At 39.6% G+C, this 21,020-nt stretch overlaps 1 long non-coding RNA gene across 1 annotated transcript in view; it reads left to right on the forward strand.

The window, feature by feature from the left end:
* LOC113624448 (uncharacterized) overlaps positions 1-5,989 on the forward strand; it is an 11,412-nt gene extending 5,423 nt beyond the window's left edge. Inside the window, exon 4 of the long non-coding RNA XR_003434341.1 lies at positions 4,016-5,989. This is a non-coding gene — a long non-coding RNA (uncharacterized LOC113624448). The remainder of the gene's footprint in view (positions 1-4,015) is intronic.
* The last annotated feature ends 15,031 nt before the right edge of the window (positions 5,990-21,020 follow it).

Genomic DNA, 21,020 nt, shown 5'->3' on the forward strand with positions numbered 1-21,020 from the left:
AAAAAAAAAAAAAAAAAAAAAAAAAACCACAAAATCACGTACACAAAAATAGGAGTCAACTGTAATACTGTTTAGAAAATTGCTTTGTTACCAGTATATCACATTTTCCCATAAAACTGAATATTTTTTTGAAAAATTTATTTGAGTGATCAGGTAATATTTCCTCACATAAATGTAGCATATTTTATTTAAATAAATTTTGATCATTGGGTATACAGAGATCTCCTATTTTTTTACTTTTATAACTTAAGAAGCAACATACTCCCTTTTATATAAATATTTTACACATCTCTGACCTTAGCTGGGGTTAATTTACTTCAAGTGGAATTACAGTTTAAAGGGTCTGAATGTTTCCCAGGGTTTAGATGCCCTCCAGATAATCTGTACTAATGTACATTCTGCCAGCAGTAGAGTGTCTGTTCCCTGAACTCTCACCAATAGGGAACCTTGTCACTTTAATTACATTTTTGACAATTTGATCTGTAAAATAGAGTTTGCTTGTTGTAATTTTCATTTCATTGATTCCTAGTATAGTTGAAATTTAATTAGTTTTCTTAGTTACAAAAGCAATAAGTGATCATTGTAAAATGTACAAACATTAAAAGCTTTAAGCTAAAATACTCAACTTTTAAAACTGTATCACAAATTTGATTTTTTTAGTAGACTTTATTTTTTAGAGCAGTTTTAGGTTCACAGGAAAATTGAGTGGAAGGTACAGAGAGATTCCCCATTTACCCTTTGCCCCCCACCCCATGCATAGCCACCACCGTCATTCACCACCCCCACCAGAGTGGAGCATCTGTTACAATTGATGAACCTGCATGGACACGTCAGCATCCCCCAGAGTCCATAGTTTACATTATGGTTCACTCTTGGTGTTGTACAGCCTATGGATTTGGACAAACGTATAATGGCATGTGTCCACATTCTAGTATCATACAGAGTAGAATACTCGACTTTTAAGTAAACATTTTCTATGATCTGACACTCCTACATTAATCATAGTTTAATAATATGAAGTATCCTCTTTCAGAGGTCTTTTTCTCCAAAAGAGGCTGTCTGGGTTTTCCCTTCCGGACCCAAAGGAGTTTATTAAGCCTATTGTTCTTAACAGACAAGTTTAACCTCAAGAAGAACACTGGTGCCAGTTATCATCATAGTAATTTGTATACTCAACTGCATTTTCTATTTTTGCTTCAGATATTATTTCTTTTAATAGATGCATGTTATTCAAATAGTTGAAGTTTCTATCCCCATCCTGTTCTACTCCATATAGGCATGTCCAGATCTATGGAGGATTCTATTATATGAATATGGCATGATTTATCCATTTTCCCATGTATGGACATTTAGGTCTTTTCTCATCTTCCCTTTTACAAGTGAACATATCCTATATGGGCAATGTTCTGTGGGATCTATTCTGAATTAGTGAAACGTAGGAATGTAGGGCATAAACATCATCAGCTTCACTAGAAGAAGCAGATTGTCTTCCAGGGAAACTGTCCCATGTACAATACCCCCCAACACCCTACACACACACACACACACACACACACACACACACACACACACACACACCACATACACACAGAAGTGTCGTCTTTTCTCCATATCTTCAGCATTGGCTATTGTCCTATTTTTTCTTCTACAAAGCTTCTAGTTTTACTTTTCAAACTTACTTCATTGGTCTATCTGCAATTTGTCATGGGGTATACATTTAACTTTATTTTCCCATATGATGGGTAGCTGTTCTAGTACCAACACTGCATCATCGTGTATTTCCACCATGACTGTTTTGTCATAGAGTTTGATAAAATCCTAGAAGAACAAATATACCTGTCTTGGCTTCCAAGCCCTTTGCTCTGTTTCCTTGGACTATTTGCTCACCTCTGTGAGGCTATCACCCTGTTCTAATTAATTGCTTAATGTTATGAAGTTGGGAGAAATGGTCAGTCTCCCCTACCCACCCCACACCTCACTCTTCCTTCCTCAGAACATCTCTATTCTTAACCCTGTACCCTTCCATACGAATTTTATGATAAAACCTAATGTCGTTTCATTAACAACCTTATGGGATTTCTACTGGAATTACATAGGATTCACATGTTAATTTGGAGGTAATTGATGTGGCTATAAGCCATCTTCTGACTTGTAAACACAGAATGCATTTTCTATTATTTAACTATTTTTAAATTGTGTTATAATTTTCTCAGTAAAAGTCATGCTCATCTTATGCTAGATTTATTCTCAGATTGTATATTTTTCTGTGTTTTTGGCAGAAACTTTTGTAACTACATTTTCTAATTCATGGTTGGCAAAAATAATAACTGTGTTTCTTTCTTTCTTATCTCTTTATGTATATTTTTTAGTTTGGAATTGTTTTTGTGTGTGGAAAGAGGGAATCTTTTCTCCTGATCTTAGTATACTTGCTAGGTTTTCAGTACAATGTTAATATTAAATTAATGATAAATTAAATATTAGAAACTATAATAATATTTTCTTGCTCTTCACTTCAAAATAAATGCTTCTAATGTTTCACCACTCAAATAGGATGATTTCTAACTGTTTTGTTGATGCCTTTTATTAAGTTAAGAATGTTCCCTTTTCTTATTAGTTGGCTAAGAGCTGCTATTCGATCACGTATGAGTGTTAAATTTAATTGAGTGTTTTTCTGCATCTACTTAGATGAGCATATGGTTTCTTCATAAATCTGGCAACATAGTGAATTATGCTAATAGGTTTTCACATATTAAGTTATCCGTGCCCCCCACCCTTTTTAGTCAGAATGAAATACTTTCTATTCCTTTTGTAGCTTTCATTTTACAATCAGTACTTTTTCATCTTGTGATGATTTAAGAGCCATATAATTTGTTCTTAGTTCTAGTGACTTATTTTGTATCTTTAAATAATATGGATAGAGGCATTAAATGTTTTTCAACTCCAGAAACAATATTTTAAAAATGAAACGATTTCTTGCCTTTCTGCCATGAAAATCAGTATAGCATGCTTCAGCCACTTCTGTCATTAACAAGCACAGGAATTTTAGCCTCTCCATATTACAGAATATTTTAAAATTTTACTTTATAATCTTTTCTTTCAGTATGTTGACTTTTATAGTATTCATAAACATAATTATCATAGATGTTTATCATTAGTCCTATGTTTAAATGCTCACTACTGGCCATAATATCTTCCTTTTGTTCTGAGTTCTTTATTTTTAATCATTTCAAGTATGGCTTACTAGTTTTTCCAGGAGGAGTTCATTGCATTTTTTATTTTTTTATTTTTTTGCAGTACATGGGCCTCTCATTGCTGTGGCCTCTCCCGTTGCGGAGCACAGGCTCCGGACGTGCAGGCTCAGCGGCCATGGCTCACGGGCCCAGCCGCTCCGCGGCATGTGGGATCCTCCCGGACCGGGGCACGAACCCGTGTCCCCTGCATCGGCAGGCGGACCCCCAACCACTGCGGCACCAGGGAAGCCCACTGCATATTTGATAACGACTTTTTATTGACTTTATACAAGAAGAAGAACTTCATTTGGTACAAAAATTAGGGCTCACAATATCTCCTAAAAATTCCATATACTTTGCTTCTGTCATAGTTGTGTTGTGGAGCAGCCTGAGGACAGTGGTGCCTAATTTTTCCTTCTCCTTTAGGCTAACTATATATTCCCTGTGTGAAAGCTTGTGGTTTTCTTTCTCCATCTCTAGAGTTAAATCATTTTACCAGGATGTGTTTCAGGATCTATTTTCTCTATTAAAATTTTCCAGGAATATGGTATGGTCTGTCAAGCAGCAGATTGAGTTCTTCCCTCACTTTGAGAATGATTTCTTCTGTGATGCCTCTAATAAGTAGTATTGTGTGTGTGTGGTATGTGCATGTGGTGTGTATGTGTATGTGTTTAATGCACTTAATATAATGATAAAGAACCATATGGGAATCACATAAGTATCCTGGGCCAAAGTGATGTTATTCCAAGGGAGGGACTCCTGTTGGCTTCCTCCTGCCCTTTCAGAGCACCCCCAAGATGGAGGAGCCTACAGGATCTCCAAGGAAATGTGAACCATCCCTCAAGTCTTTTCACGCAATCCAATTGCCCTCCAAAAATAAAAGCAACACATGGACTCCCTCATACATGAAGAACTCAGGAGCTACCGCATCAGGGAGCTACTCCTGGAAAACCCAGCTAACCAAACAATACATCCTAAAAAGATCAAGATGGAAACGCTCTGGAATATTAACTCGTGGCAAACAGTGCACATGTTCAGAGGCAGAGTTGGAACCAAGCATTTCTGGGAATTATCGTTACCAAATAAATCATGGAAACCATAAAACCTTAAAATGCACAAATAAAGCTACTGAAACCTAGTGGGAAGTGAGAGGCAGGGTGGAGGGAGTGGAGATGCAATCATTCCATCATCTTTTATAGTGAATTAATAGAAACTGTGAAAAATTGAAACCTGCAACTAAAACCAAGCAGAGATTCTATTAACTGTTTATCATCATTTTCTCCTTAACTTTCTAGGAGGCTTTTAGGAACCAATTCTTTTTCTCACGGTGAAGAGGCAAAGAAGACCCTGTTTGAAATTTATCAGTTAAATTTAGTGCATGTTTGATAAATTTATAATAAGATCCAATTTTATAAAAGTATTTCTCTCCATCTGTCTATTACTATTCTTGTCTATCCATCGTGACATTTCTAGACTAATGTTCAACAAATCTCATTTTTTTCTTTCATAAATGTTTCATATTGTTTGCATTATCTATATAAAGACATATATCTTTTTGGTTTCAAAACACTAAAGTCATTTTTCCCCAAACTTAGTAAAAAGTAAAAATCTCCTTCCCTCTCCCAACAACTAACTCCCATCCTCCCCAGCAAAGATTTAATCACTGTCATCATTTTCTCATCTTTCTTCCCAGAAGAATTTTAATCTACAGCTGTTCTGTTTACACGATAGTATCATACTATACATGTTGGTCTGTAACTTGCTTGTCCCCCAAGGACTAACTTGTCAATGTTCCAATTGTTTTCTCTCTGCCTTAACATGTCAGCTTTCTTATATGGAAAGTTCTACAGTCCCGTAGGTATTTCAGTCTATTTCTGGCTTATGGATTCAGCTCAATGACTGTCTATCCATGCTTCAATGCAGGGTATTCTAATTTTTCTGGAATAACTAAACATTTTCATATCTGGGAAAGATGGCCATCATCACTCTTCTTTTTCCACAAGCCCCTTAATCATTCTCATACACTATTTTTCCCATGTGTGATTTAACATCATGCTGTGAAATTCCAAAGCATCCTGGTAGTAGTTTATTTCATGTTTCATGGACTATAGAACCTAGTTTAGGGTAATTTCTTTCGTTACATGCTGGAGTCTCCCATCCCAAGGATAAGCTATGTTATTTCTTTTACTCTTAGAAAAAGTCCCTCCATAGAGTTTCTCTCTCAGCAGAGTAATCTACTTTCCTCCTAAGGGTCCTGCAATTGTCTTAGAAATTTCATCCCTAGATATTCAATTGCTATTGCTATTGTAAATGAGAGTGGTCTCTGTTGTATTTTCTCAACGTGTGTTTTTCAAGTAAGGAGAAGCTACTGATTTCTGCATATTAATTTAAAAACCACACAGCTCACTGAATTCTCCTACCCTTTCTAGTTATTTCTTCAGTTGATTATTCTGTGTTTTTAGCTATGCAATTATATCATTGTCAAGCGATCTGTTATCTAATCGCATTGGCTGGTATTTCCAAAACAACGTTAAATAATAATAGTGGCCAAAGGCATTTCACTCTCCCGACTTCAATTTGAATGGCTTTATGTGTCACCGTTAAGCATGACAAGGATTTTTTGCTTTGAGATTTTAAAGCACATATGAAAGAACTACAGTGCATTCTTGTATAAAAGGATTATAAGTTTAGTATGTATGCATGCAAATTAATTCCATTATATTCAATTTTATGGGATGAGTTCTTTGCTATTTATTGAATCGATCATGTTATTTTCTTCCTTTGACTTATTAAATGTTGAATTAATTAATAGATTTACATGCTGGGGTGGTTGTGGTTGATGTGCTGTTTTTTAAATCCTTGCAGAGGGGAGTTGACACCTGCCCAGTGTTGAGATAGAGGTGGATTCTGAAGTTAGTGTTTAGGTCTCAGAGAGGTTTGTTCAAGGTTAGGATGGAAGAAAAGGGGAAATTTTTAATTGCTTGTCACTAGTTACTCATCTGTGCAGAAGGAATGTTTAGGATGTGGGGAGTTGATATGCAGAGGTGGACCAAGGCGTCAGGAGATGCCTGGGTACCTTGGATGCTACGGTGTTTTTTGTCTTTCCCGTGTATTTGTCAGAGGCAGCCCTGGTTTGTTTCGTTTGCTTGTTTGCCTTTGCCAGCATAGCCATCACGCACGAGTGTCTCAGAGGAATCTGCCTTTGGCACGGTCCCTGGCATCAGACCTCTGCCTGCCCAGCTCTGCCTCGATCACCCAGGTTAGGGGTAGTCACAGGGACCTTCTGGCGTGCCTGCCTTCCTTCTCAGGTGAGTTGGCTAATGTGGAAGTCACGCATGTGTGCTTCCCTGTCCTTTACTCCATTCCCTTCTGCACCAGTTTGAACAGAAACACATCAGCCTTTACAGAGGGGCACCCTCCATGGTTCCCAAGGCCACTGTGTTTTTCTCCAAGTTCATATCTCATTGGTCACTCAATGGCCATCTTCAAGAGAGGGCAGTAGAGAAGTAATCCCTGGCCAGTGGCTTGCTCAAAAGATTCCCAGTCCTTTAAAAAGATACACACGTATGCACACATACGCACACGTACACGTGCGCACACACACACACCCACACCCCTGTACGCTGTACGTTTATAGACAAAACCTCCTTGACCAAAGTTTGAAATTCAGGCGAGCAAGGAGAGAACTAGAGGGAGTCAGAGGTCATGGGCATGTAGCATGGGGCAACCCGCTAGAATGGAAAGCTAGGCTCTGGCCATTCCTTTAGAGACAGGAGGCTGGTCTTGGGGGGAGATGTCTGTGGCCCGGGGAACCTGCTCTAAGAGTTTTGCAGCCTGACACATCCCCATTTCAGGATCCGCAGTATCTCACCTCATGTCTTGCACAGAGATAGGCATCCTCATTTCCCCTCTATTTAATCATCTCAGGGTCAGATGCTGGGTGTCCCAGGCTCACAGTCAAAGAACCTGATAAATGAACCTTCCCTAAAAAGAGAGGGTCTGGCTAATTTAGCCCCTGTTCCTTACCTGTTGGGTGCATTGCAGAGGGAGACCATAACAACGTAGCAACCAAGACCATGGCTTATCTGTCTGTATTTTGTTGTCTCTATTTTCAAGACACTGTCACATAAATCACTGTAGTTTATCTTCATATGTGCACAGGGTTCAAAGGACATTGCTCCTGTTTTTCAGGTAAAAATCTGGAGCTGCCAGGAGGTCAGAAGCTGGTTCCCACTAACTTGTGCATAGGGGCTGGAGCTCCCTGGGGACCACGAGCTTTCCACCTTACGTCTGCCCGAGAGGGGGAGGAACCAGTGAACAGATTAAAATCTTGAATATTTAAGCATATTCCTTGAGACTGACCTTTGCCACACCCAGGTGGAAATGAGTAGCAGACATCTTTCCACAGAACTCACCTCTCTCTCCTCTGAGCCCTGGCTTTCAGGAAACGGGAGGGGAGTTCAAGGAAATCAGATCTAAAGAAACGCCGAGAGTCCATAAAGAATAATTATAACCTTGAGCCACAAGGAAGAGGAAATGGACTCAGGAGTCTGATAGATAGGATTTGATTAACTCGTTAACCTTGCCGGCCTATCTATAAAATGAAAAGCCAGACCTTTTGGTCCAGCAGTGACCGTTACACGCTGGGACCCAGCAATCAGACAGAGCTCAGAGGGATGTGTTTATACAAAGAAAGAAAATGCAGTTACAACAGTGTGTGCTTTCCAGGTCTTTATTCCTGGGAGAACATTTGCTGGAAGGGGATTATCTTGAAATATGAAGCTAGTGATATTTCATCCATAGTCACCCTGGAGATAAAAGACCTTGTGCTTTAAAAGAAAGTATCAAGAAATATGCAGTAACATGTATTTCTTCCTTTCCTGGGAAGATTAACTCATGTGTGGGGAATATAATTTTCAGCCTGGAAATTGGTGATGTCCGGCCACCTCTCCCACAGCCCACCACCCAGGCTCAGAGAGGCAGGGACCACAGGGTGCGTTTCTAGACAAGTGACCACTGCCCACCCCTCACCCAAAGCCCAGGCCTTTGCCGCAGCAGATAGGAATGGAGCGACACAGACTTGGGGGAGCGGGGCCTCAGCTCTCAGTAACTTTAACGAGGATGTGGTTCTTTTAAACTCAACAGTCCATTGAGTTATTGCACCTTTGCTGATCCAACAGGCAGAACATGGGCCCAGGAGGGAGTCTGGGGTCTCTGGCTCCAGAGAGAGGAATTCCAGCTGCAAGGGGGCTCAAACATCTGAGGTTCCCACAGGGAGGATGGGCACCAGCCGGGACCCAGATACCTCCGGCAGCGATGCTGGAAATGGCCTCGTGGGTCACTTCAGCTCTAAATCTCCCAATGGTTATGCATCTCTCAGAGCAAATCCCAAGTCCTTGCAATGACTCCATGGCCTGTTCCCTCATGGAGCAAGACCCTTCTCACCTAGAGGCTTACCCTGGTCCCATCCTCACTCCCTCCAGAACCCAGGTCAGGGCGTTTGTGCGACATTCTCTTTTCCCAGGGGGCCACAGGGGAGGTTCTCATCCCCTGCAAATCTTTGTCCCATTACCTTCTCAACGAGGCCGGCCAGGTCTACTGTGTTTGGGCTGATTCTCCTCACTTTGCTCTGTTTTTTCCATCACACGTCGCCTCGCAGCTAACGAAAATTATTTTCTATTTTTAAAAATTTCATTTATTTACGGTGTTTATGATTTGCTTTCCCATAGAATGCAAGCGCCCCAAGGCCAGGGGGTTGTGTCTGTTTTCTCACTGTGTATTCCAAGCACTGAGAAGAATGAATCAGCAAGTTAGGGCAAATTTTCAAGCGCAGTCAATGGTAGCCTGGTCCCATCAAATGCGGCATCTCGAGCGGGTGGTGCATCCCCTTCCCTTCCTTTTCAAGACAGTAGCACGGAGGCAGGCAGTATGTATGGGACAAAATGCCTTGAAATCGTGCCGTTGTCCTGGCTTTACTTCACCATCTGATCTATGCACCAACAGAAACGTGTATGCAATCTCTGTGCTGAAGTTTTCTGTCCAGGAACCTCAAAATAGTAGGTGATCGTCCATGATTTACAATATGGCACGAGGCCCAACAAGAGTGACGTTCCTGCTGCCTTAACCCCAAATTTCCTGGCTCAAATCAGGTCATGCAGACCATGGCTATTGTTCTAACACAATTACTAGCATATAAATATTTGTAAAGTGTTTCATTCAAATGTTTTTCCCCAAAAAACAGGGTGGAAGGGCAACCACATGCCACTGGATCTTAAGGACACTGTTGTTCTCGCCCTTCCGATCTTTGATCAGGAGCTCACTTGGAGGGTGCAAACGTCATTTTCTCTGCTTGTCTTTCTTTCTTTACTCACTTGGGGGAATGCATTTATTTATTTTTGTCGTAGTTAGCGGGGAAGTTACATAAAGACATAGGAATTTCAAGACTGAAAAAGAAAACCTATGCAACTGAAGCTAACAAGTTCAGTGCTGATGGCGCGGTCTGATTTATCTGGAAGACTGAACCGAAGGGTAAACCACAGCCCTGTAGAGTCAATGATAACCTCAGGTTAACATAATACAAACCATACAAATTATTTTATCCAATGCAATTTGAATTAACCTTTGTGTGCCTAGTGCTAAAGACCAAATCTGAGGTGGTTTTCTGGGAAAGGCTTTCAGAAGTTGTGTGCTGCCCGAATGTCCTCATCGTCTCTGCGCTCGGAAGAGATCGCCTGCCTACTGAGAAGTCTGAAGCTCTTTCAAATCATTGTCGTGCAGTGCAACCTAGCACTAAGCCATTCAGCAAATTGAAAAATGTTTTTCATAAAATAGAAAATGGATCTGTTCTCTCTATGGCAAAACTTTCTATTTCACTTCAGGTGGATTTCAAGAAATTTGGTTGAAAGTTTCAAGGAAAAATGAATCAAATGACCGGAGTGTCGAGGTCTTCACAATAAGTTTGATTATTTTTCTTGGTAAATTAACAGGCTGTTAGGATGCTGTGTTAGTTTAGTGTGTGGCAGTATGGACCAAGACCCTGAAAGAGGCGATGTTCTTTGACTCCCATAGTCTCACCTCTAAAAATGTGTCCTGTAAAAGAATAAAAAATAGGGCCTAGATTTTGGTACAAGCATGCCTTTTTAGTGAGAAAAAGAACAATCTAAATGACCAATGGTGGAAGAATGGCCAGATAATTTATGGTACACGCAGAATACTGAATACTACGAATCTATAAAAATTATGTTCTCATAAAATTTCAAGGTCATAGAGAACATCTAAAAAACACAAAGGGAGAATGTTCAAAACGTTGGCACGGACTTCCCTGGTGGTGCAGTGGTTGAGAGTCCGCCTGCCGATGCAGGGGACACGGGTTCGTGTTCCGGTCCGGGAAGATCCCATATGCCGCGGAGTGGCTGGGCCTGTGAGCCGTGGTCGCTGAGCCTGCGCGTCTGGAGCCTGTGCTCCGCAACGGGAGAGGCCACAACAGTGAGAGGCCCGCGTACTGCAAAAAAAAAAAAATGTTATCAGAAGTTATGTCTGAATTGTGTGCTTATAGGTGTTTGCATTTCATTTTTCATACTTTTCTATATATTTCCTTTTTTAAAACCTAGCTTCATATATTACTTTATTCTCTGCAGAAATAATGAATGCTATCTTAAAATAGACATAGCCTTTAGTAACAAGCTAATGATGGATTACCCACACGATTTTGTTAAATGTGATATCTGGGACCCATGTCAATAAGTAACTACCAGCGTCCTAGGTACCTGGCTGGAAAATGCCTTGTCCTCAAGCCCAGTGTCATCTTGCCCTTTGGTTGAGTAAAAGTGCCTTGAACTTTGGTGGGGAGATGAGTCATAACAAGACAAACCTCCCCTTCTTAGTAGAAGAAGATGTGCTGGTCCCTGGGTCAGGCCTGGAGACAAGTGGTTTTTCCTTATTTGTTCCTTATGCTTTGAAGACTGAGAATTTTCTCCTTTCTTCCTTCACATGTCCCAACATTCCCTCCAGTTTCTTTGTTCCTACTTTGTCGCAAGACCAACTATGAATCCAGAAGGGGTTAGAATTTGTCCTTGGGGCGATGCAATGAAATAAAACCAATGGCGTTTCACTCTCTGGTTCAGAGTTTACTTTCGGCAAGTAAAGATAATGCCTACAGAGCCCTCTCTGGCTCTAGCAAACATAAATGATGTCTCTGAGAAACAACTGTTTGATTAATGCAGCCAATTCCAGCAAACAACTTAAAAATTTCATGGAGAAAATAAAAGCCAGTAAACATGCCTGTCTGACGACATAGGCCAATCCAGTGTTGGGTCTGGGGAGCAGCTGCAGGACCACTGCTACTATTCTGCTCCCCAGAACATCTGGACACCTCCAGGCACCATCACTGCAAACAGGAGACTGTTCATCCCACTAGGTAAAGAGTTTGTTGCCTCATTGAATTTTATTCATTGCTTTGGAAAACATTTATTGGCCAAGAAAATGGTCATGCCTGGTAAATTAGTTTAAGCCCTGCAGCATAAAATACAGCCCATGTGTCTTACACATTTATTACAGATCTATTAAAATGATGAGAGGCCTTGGAGCGCATGGTGTGTATCAGGGCAACTCGAGCCTGGCAGTCCCCACCGGCCTCCCCACCACCGTGTCTCCCCACCAACAAGTCCGACTTTCCTCCCTGACTCCACTAGCATCCTGGGCATGGGAGGAATGTGTAAGGAGAGGGGCTCTTCACAGAGCACCCTAATTACCTGACATTGGGGGGGCTAAAAAGTTCATTCGGATTTTTCTGTAACATTTTATGGAAAAACCTGAACAAATTTTTTTTAATAAATTTATTTATGTATTTATTTATGGCTGTGTCAGGTCTTTGTTGCTGCACGTGGGCTTTCTCTAGTTGTGGCGAGTGTGGGCTACTCTTAGTTGCGGTGTGCAGGCTTCTTACTGCAGTGGCTTCTCTTGTTGCGGAGCACAGGCTTTAGGGGCATGGGCTCAGTAGTTGAAGCATGTGGGCTCAGTAGTTGTGGTGCACGGGCTCAGCTGCTCCGCGGCATGTGGGATCTTCCCGGACCAGGGATTGAACCCATGTCCCCGGCACTGGCAGGCAGATTCTTAACCACCGCGCCACCAGGGAAGTCCCCGAAACAAAAGTTTTAGCCAACCAATCCTGTTCCACGGGCCAGTCATTTCTAGGCAGGAAATCTTGTTATCAGTTGACTTCTGAACTGCTGGCTGGAGGTTGATTTGCTTACCGCTGTATTCATTGAACAAATACTTACTTATTAAGTGCCTCTGTGGAATGATTATTGACACAAGTAGCTGTGAGACAGAACAAATTGATAAGGTGGCAAGACGGACAAACACGAGATCATGCAGGGGACAGCGTGAAGTGGTCCCTCACTATCACTGGGAATCCCTGGCCACACCCAGGTCACTGCCAAGAGACGGATCATTCATCTCCCAGGAGAGTTCATATACTCTTTTGGTTTTTTTAAATGTTTTTACTTTTTAAATTTTTAATTTTTATGCAATTTTTATAAGTTACTTTCCATTTACAGTTATTACAAAACGTTGGCTGTATTCCCCGTGCTGTGCAATACATCCTTGAGCTTGTCTTGCACCTAATAGTTTGTATCTCCCACTCCCCAGTCTTTATTGCTCCTCCCCCACTGGTAACCACTAGTTTGTTCTCTATATCTGTGAGTCTGCTTCTTTTTTGTTATATTCACGAGTCTGTTGTATTTTTTTAGATTCCACATGTAAGTGATGTCATACAGGATTTATCTTTCTCTGACTTATTTCACTTCTTCATTTGGTTTGATTCACTGATTTGGAAATTGTTTGTTGGCCAGGAAATGAAATGCCAGGCAAAGCTTAAGCCTCAGAGAAGCTCACATGGAAGAAAAGATGGTCAAGGGCAGAAGGCATTTCTTGCAGAGGGAATGGCATTAGCTAAGGCAGGAAGTCAGGAGAGCACAATACTTTTGATGAACTGTAAGTATTTTCCTGAGAGGCCCAGCCAAGGATACCTGAGGGGAATGGGATAGTTAGATGGGCTGAATATGGTGCTGATTTCTATGAACATCCCTTGAACTGTTTTCTTCCTTTCCAACTGCACAGGCTTAGTTCTGGGCCTTACCAGATCTCTTCATCTCTCTGTCCTCCAAACATCTTCGACGCAGGACAAGAGTAGCTTTCCATGCAGAGGGTGACCATATGTCCAGTTTGCTTGGGACAAACAAGGGCAGGCAGGCCCTGCATGTAGAGTGGAGACAGGATTCTTACTGACCAGGCCCACATCTTCACTTTGGGCAGATACAAAACCCCAAGGCAACTCTATCTTTGCAGTAAGTTCATCTTTACACTGGGTACCAACCCCTATGACGGGACAAGAAACTGTGGAGACAGGAAGTAAAGGAAAGATGTCTCTCCAGTGAACTCTGGGAACCACTAGACTCTTCCACAGCCTTCTTTTCCAGGAGCGTCCAGTACCACATGACGTCCACGAGAACAACTATGCTACACCATGATGGAACATGACATTTTCTCTGTACAAGCAACCAGCACTGGGGGGGCCTAGGCTCTGCTGCTTCTGTAGGTCCCCCTGCCTAAGGGTCAGTTACCTCAAGCCTATGGCAGCATCTGGCCTGCCCCTCACCATGCTGCCCATAAGCCTGCCTATCCCCCAGAGTAGGGACACAGAAGTGTCTAGGACACTGGGGACATCTCAGAGTCTGCAGCCTATAGTACTGTCCTCCACAATTCTAGTGGGTCAGGCAGATCCCTGGATGCCACCACCACCTCTCCCAGGGTCTGGGAAGCAAAGACTTTGGAAAGTGTCAGAGCATCGTGTTTTCTAGCAAGTCTATGTCCCCAGGGGCCTTGGAGCCTCCATGGGGCATTATGGCTGCTGACCTCATTCCAATATCCTTTCCTCAGGAACCTACCAGGTCCTGGGCCTCAGCTCCCACCTCCATGGAGTCTGCATCCCTGCCCCTGGAATGGGAGTTCTCTCACTTCCAGACCTCTGGGCTAGAGTACTTGAGGACTGGGCAACAACTGCCAAGGGTCATCTACTGGAATCCAAATCCCCAGCTCAGCCTCAGTGGAAGAGCAGAGCAGAGGCCTGGCGGGACACCTGCCCCCAGGCTCTGCTGCTTGAAACTGAAATTAGTCCTTCTTTGGGTGCTGTTTTCAGAAGAACAATAAAATATATCAAACTTTCCAAAAATATTAAGGCCACAAAATAAGATAAATATGGTTTCTTTATGCAAAATTCCTCAAGCCTTTAACAAGCCAGTGTACATTACGACTCACCGGGAAGAGGATCTAGGATGCAATATTTTCCAAGCTTACTCCACCATGAGCCCTTTCCTCATGGACCATCGGAATGGACTTCTCTTTTGCAGAATCCACACTGGAAAAAGTTGGAGTGAGTTAGTAGCTAAGGTGGGGAACAAGGATATCAGGAGGACAGATAAGCCCAAAATGTTTATAATAATTCTGAAAAAATCAGAAATAATCTTAATGTCCTCTGGAAAAATAGATGCCATCGTATAAAAATGCCACTCAAGGTACAGCCAATGCAGCCTATGGAGCACATAAACCATACACAAAACGAGATACATTTAAAAATAAGGAGCAAAACTTGTGAGTGATAATTATATATGAAAAATCATATACAGTACCTGGCTACAAGGGGGTAAAAAAGTTGAGACTTATTTTCCTACTGTAAGTGAGTAAAAACTGGACAAACTGTATGAAGCAAAGGTTTTCAGATACTGGAGGAAAGGAAGTGCAAGACTATGGTCCCAGAGAGACAGGAAGCAAACAAGGTGGATACAAGAGTTCCTTGGCTTGCTTCCAAGAGGCATTTTCCAGACTGTAGGGCAGGGAGTAAAGCCCCTAATAGAGGAAGACCGTAGCATCGAGGAGAGGGAAACTGAGGACTTTCATGGCCGAGTGCCAGAGAGGAGAAACTATGCGAAGAAAGAGCTTGAGAACCCTTGTAGGGGCCCCAATGAGTTTCTCTGGATGAACACTGCTCCACATGGGCATAGAGTGAAATTCTATAAGGCAGGATGAAGAAGAGCCTCCAGGTGCGGAAAAGGTACCAGGAACCTATAGGCCAAACAATCCCCAGGGCTGCTCAAAGCCAGAAAGCTTTTGACTTACCACCAGCTAGTGAGGAGAGACTTTGTGAGTACACAGGGTCTTCAAAAGAGACCTCAGAAGGGTCATGTTGTAGTGGGCTAAAAGCCCTAGAAAAAAACTAAGAAAGATTAAATATACACCTCAAAAAATAGCAAGTTAATCCACAAATAACTTAATTGCCTACCAGAACAAAGCCTAACACTCTTAAAAAACAAACAAACAAAAAACCCTAACACTAAAAAACAATGACAATGTCTGGATATCTAATTAAAAATTACTGGACCTATTAAGAAGCAGGAAGATGTAACACATATAAGAAGAAAGCTCTGTCAGCAAAAACAGAACCAGATATTAGCAATATTATCAAGATGGTAAAATGAGAAGAAAGTGATTTCAAAGCATGTATATTCTTAATATGCTCAACGGTTGAAGGGAAAACATGAATATAACGAAGAAAGAAATAAAATATATGAAAAAGAATCAAGTGGAATTTTTAGAGATAAATATCTTTAAAATATAAATTTTTCACTGGAGTGGATTAAGACACTATTAAAAACTGTGAAATATCAGTGCATATAAAGACATGACAACAGAAACTATCCAGTATAAAGCATACAGAAAAAGAAAAAAACAGAATGAAAAATAATGACCAGATTCTGAGTGACCTGTTCGACAGTATCAAGCCACCTAACATAGCATAATCAGAGTCAGAAAAAGAAGATAAGAGGGGTCAGAAATACTATTTGAGGAAATGGGCAGAGGTATTTCACATTTGGTGAAAACTATAACCCACAGATCTTCGTAATCCAATAAACCTTAACCTGAATAGACACAGAGAAAACCACACCAAAGCGCATCCTAGGAAAATTTCTGAAGACTAGTGATAAAGAGAAAATCTTAGAAGTAGCCAGAGGAAAAAATGTACATTACAAACAAAGGAACAAAGACATTTTGTCAGTAACTATATTGAGGGCATGATGCTAAGTGAAATAAGTCAGAGAAAGACAAATACTGTATGATCTCACTTATATGTGGAATCTACAAAAACAAAAACAAAAAACTCATAGAAAAAGAGATCAGACTTATGGTTATCAGAGGTGGGGAGTGGGGAAGGGAACCTGGAGGAAGGGGGTGAAAAGGTACCAACTTCCAGTTATAGGATAATTAGTACTAGGGAAGTGTGTACAACATGATGACTCTGGCTAACGCTGCTCTATCTTGTACCTTAAAGTTAAGAGGGTAGATCCTCAGAATCTTCATAGCAAGAAAAAAAATACTTTTCTTTCCTCTACTTTTTCTTTTTTTGTATCTACATAAGATGATGAATGTTAACTAAACTCATTGTGGTGATCATTTCACAATACATGTAAGTCAAATCATTATGTTGTACATCTTAAACTTACATAGTCCTGTATGTCAATTATGTCTCAGTAAAACTGGGGAGGGAGGTGAGAATCTATGTAAGTCAGAAAACAATTGAATTACATATTTAAAGGACTGAGGGAAAAAAACTTTCAACTTAGAATTTTATAGACTTCATCTTAAAACTTTATCAGACATACAAAAAGAGAGAATTTGTTACCAGCAGATCATCACCACGAGAAATGGTAAAGAAACTTCTCCAAGCAAAAGGAAAATAATCACGGATAGAAAGTTGTATCTATACAAGGGATGAAAACACTTGAAAAAAGTTGTAAATGTGTGCAAAAACATGAATTTTTGTTTTAGTTTTTAAATTCCTTTCACCAACAATTGACCATTTAAAGCAAAAACTGTATATAATAATTTTTTGACTTGTGTTATTGTATATAACATATGTAGATATAAAATATACAACAACAACAGCAAAAAGATGGATAGTTAGATGTAAAGTTCTTACCTTATATTTGAGTGATATAATATTCTTTGAAAATAGACTGTGAAATGTTTAAAAGGCATATTTCAAACACTAGAGCAACCAAAGAAACAAAGTGGTATAGCTAGTAATATGATAGTAAATATAAAATGGATTCATAAACAATACAAAATTAATTCTAAAAAAGACAGGTAAAGAGAAAAAAAAGCAACATATATCAGACTAACAAACAGAAAACACATAGAAATATGGTACACCTAACCCAGGCGTATCTATAAGTGCATTGAATGCAAATTATCTGAACCTGCATTATTTCATATGGCAGGCACTAGCCACGTGTGGCTATTTGAATTTAAATTTATTAATTATGATAAAATAAAAGAAAAATTCTAGTCCTCAGTCCAACTAGAAACATCTTCAATGTTCAACAGCCACATGTGGCTAGTCACCACCATCTTGGATAGTGTCGATGTAGAGCATTTCCATCATCATAGAAAGTTCCATTAGACAGTGTTGATCAACTGAAAACCAGATTTTTCAGTTTGGACGACAAAACGCAACTCGAGTGTATGCTGTCTACAAAAAATTGAAACCAAAACAACAATAAAATAGCCTTAAATATAAAGACATAGGTAAGTTCAAAGCAAGAAAATGGAAATAGATTTTCCATGCAACACTAATTACAAAAGAGCTGGACAATGGAGAATTTGAAACAAGAGATGTTACCAGAATTAAAGGGGGTCATTTCATAATGATAAAGGACACACTTAATCATGCTGGCATGCAATACTAATGTGCATGTACCTAATAACAGAACTTCAAAATAGATGAAGCAAAAACTGGCAGAACTTAAAGGAGAAATGGACATATTCATAATTATATTTGAAGATTTTAACACTTCTCTCTCTCAGTAAATGACAGAGCAAAGAGAAAATCAATTTGAATACCTTGGACTTGGAAATCACTGTTACCCAAGTTGACCTAATTGAACTTATAGCATACTATATTCCAAAACTGCAGAATACACATGCTACTCAGGTGCACATGGAACATTCACCGAAATAGACACTATACTTGGTCATAGAATAAATCTGAATAAATTTTAGAGGATTGAAATTTGTGTTTTTGCCTTTTTTTTTTTTTTTTTTTTTTTTTTGTGGTACGCGGGCCTCTCACTGTTGTGGCCTCTCCCGTTGCAGAGCACAGGCTCCGGACACGCAGGCTCAGCGGCCATGGCTCACGGGCCCAGCTGCTCCGCGGCATGTGGGATCTTCCCGGACCGGGGCACGAACCCGTGTCCCCTGCATCGGCAGGTGAACTCTCAACCACTGTGCCACCAGGGAAGCCCTTTGTTTTTGCCTTTTTAATTTTTTTTTTTAACCACAATGGAATTAAATTGTAAATCAGTACGAGAAATGTATCTGGAAAATCCCCAAATATTTGGAAATGAAACAAAACACTTCTAAAGAACACATAAGTCAAAGAAGAAATTATAACCTATTTTGAACTAAATTAAAATACAACATGGCAGAATTTTTAGGACACAGCTAAAGCAGTTACAGAGGAAAATTTTTACCTTTAAATGCTTATAGAAAGGATTAAAATCAATGACACAATATTCCAATGTAAGAAGCTAGAAGAAGAACAATCTAAATCTGAGGGAAGTAGAGGGGAAGAAATATAAGAGTGACAAGCAATGAAATAGAAAACAGCAAAACAGTAGAGAAAATTAATAAAACCAAGATTTGGCTTATTGAAAAGTTTTGATAACCCCTAGTATGATAATCCCTGATCAAGTAAAAAAAAAAGGAAGGAAGGAAGGAAGACACTAGTTCTCAATATTAGGAATGAAAGAAGGAACATCACTTCAGATCCTACAGACATTAAGAGGCCAATAAGTGAATGTTTGAATAATTTTAAAACAACAAATACAATAACCTAAATGAAACAGCCACATTTCATGAAAGGCAAAATCAACAAGATGAAGGCAGGAAAAAATAGAAAAGTCTCAATCGTCCTGCATCAGATAAAGGGCTTGAATTTATAACTTACATATTTCCCCCAAAAGAAAACACCAGGACCATGTTATCTCACTGATAAATTCTATGAAATATTTAAGGAAGAATTAATACCAATCCCATAGAAATTCTTTCAGAAAATAGAGGGGAAAGTAAAAGTTCCCAACTCATTATATGGCCAGCATTAACCTTATGTCAAAGCTCAATAAAGTATTACAAGAAAACTACAGACCAATACCCTCATGAACATAGATGCAAAATCCTTAACAACATATTAGGAAATAATATTCAGCCATATATACAAAAAATTAAATCTTATGACCAAGTGGAGTTTATTCCAGGAATACAAGAAAACCAATCAAAGAAATTTACTATACTAACAGAATAAATGAGAAGGACCACATGATAATCTCAATAAATGTAGAAAAAGCATTTGACATTAGTTAAACCTGATTCATATTTTAAAACTTTCAGCACACTAAGAATGAGATAAAATGTCCTCATCTAGATAAAGAGCATCTACAGTAAATCTATAGCTAACTTCATGTTTAATAGTGAATTTGAATGCATGTCTTCTGAGATGGGGAACAATGCAAGAATACCCCTCTCAGCACCTCTGTTTAACACTGTCCTGAAAGTCCTAGCCAATGTAATACAGTAAGATTTTAAAAATTTAGAATAAAATGTAAGAAGTAAACTGCAATCATGCATGTAATAAAAAAAAAAATAATGTCAGTAGAAAATCCTAAGGGATCTACACACACACACACAAAGAAGAAGCTGTTAGAACTAATGAATTACATTAACCATGTGGAACAACATAAGATCAATATACACCATCAATTGTATTTCTGTATACTAGCAACAAAAGATTAGAAATTGAAAATTTAAAAATAATAACAATGACAATAGCTTCACAAATACAAAACCCTTAGGAATAAATTTAACCAGACGTGTGTAAGAGCTGTAGAGTGAAAATTCAAAATACTGTTGAAATTAAAGAAGACAAATAGAGAACTATAACATGTAGATGAATCGTAAGACTCAACATCATTGATATCTTTACTCTCAGACTACTCTACAGCTAAACAATCCAAATCAAATTATCAGCAGATTTTTTTGTGCAAATCAATGGCCTATTCTAAAATTTATATGCAATTTCAAAGGTCTAAGAACTGGCAAAATACGTTAGAAAAGAAAAAGTTTGAGGACATACAACAGAGAACTTAAATACTTGCTGGAAGAATGAGGCTAGATTGGCCAAGGTTTGGGTGGGGGGCTGCAATAGAGTTCACCCAACTCAGCGTCCTTCCCCTTCCTTTCCTACGTCTTAATCCCTAATAAACATCCTGCACTCCAAATTCTGCCGCAGAGTTGGCATCTGAAGAATCCAGCCTATAGCAAGTACCTATTTATTCCAAACTATTCTAATGTTGCTTCTACACTTACTGTTCTTAACATAAGTTATTATTCTATTTTCTTATAAAATTATTGCTAAAACAAATCCAGAATTTCCATAACAACTCTTCTAGAGTATAGAAACAAATGGAATATTTCCTGAATCCTTTTATGAAATTTGTATAACCTAGATTCTAAACCTGTGAAAGAAAATGAGGCAAGATAAATATATAGACAGATTGAGTTTACTTATGTGAAACATCATATTAAAAATAATATCAGGGTTTCCCTGGTGGCTCAGTGGTTGAGAATCCGCCTGCCAATGCAGGGGACACGGGTTCAATCCCTGGTCCGGGAAGATCCCAC

Source organism: Aethalodelphis obliquidens, unplaced genomic scaffold (genome assembly GCF_003676395.1).
Source record: "Aethalodelphis obliquidens isolate GAN/ISIS:26980383/991018 unplaced genomic scaffold, ASM367639v1 scaffold2, whole genome shotgun sequence".
In the NCBI taxonomy this organism is placed as follows: domain Eukaryota; kingdom Metazoa; phylum Chordata; class Mammalia; order Artiodactyla; family Delphinidae; genus Aethalodelphis; species Aethalodelphis obliquidens.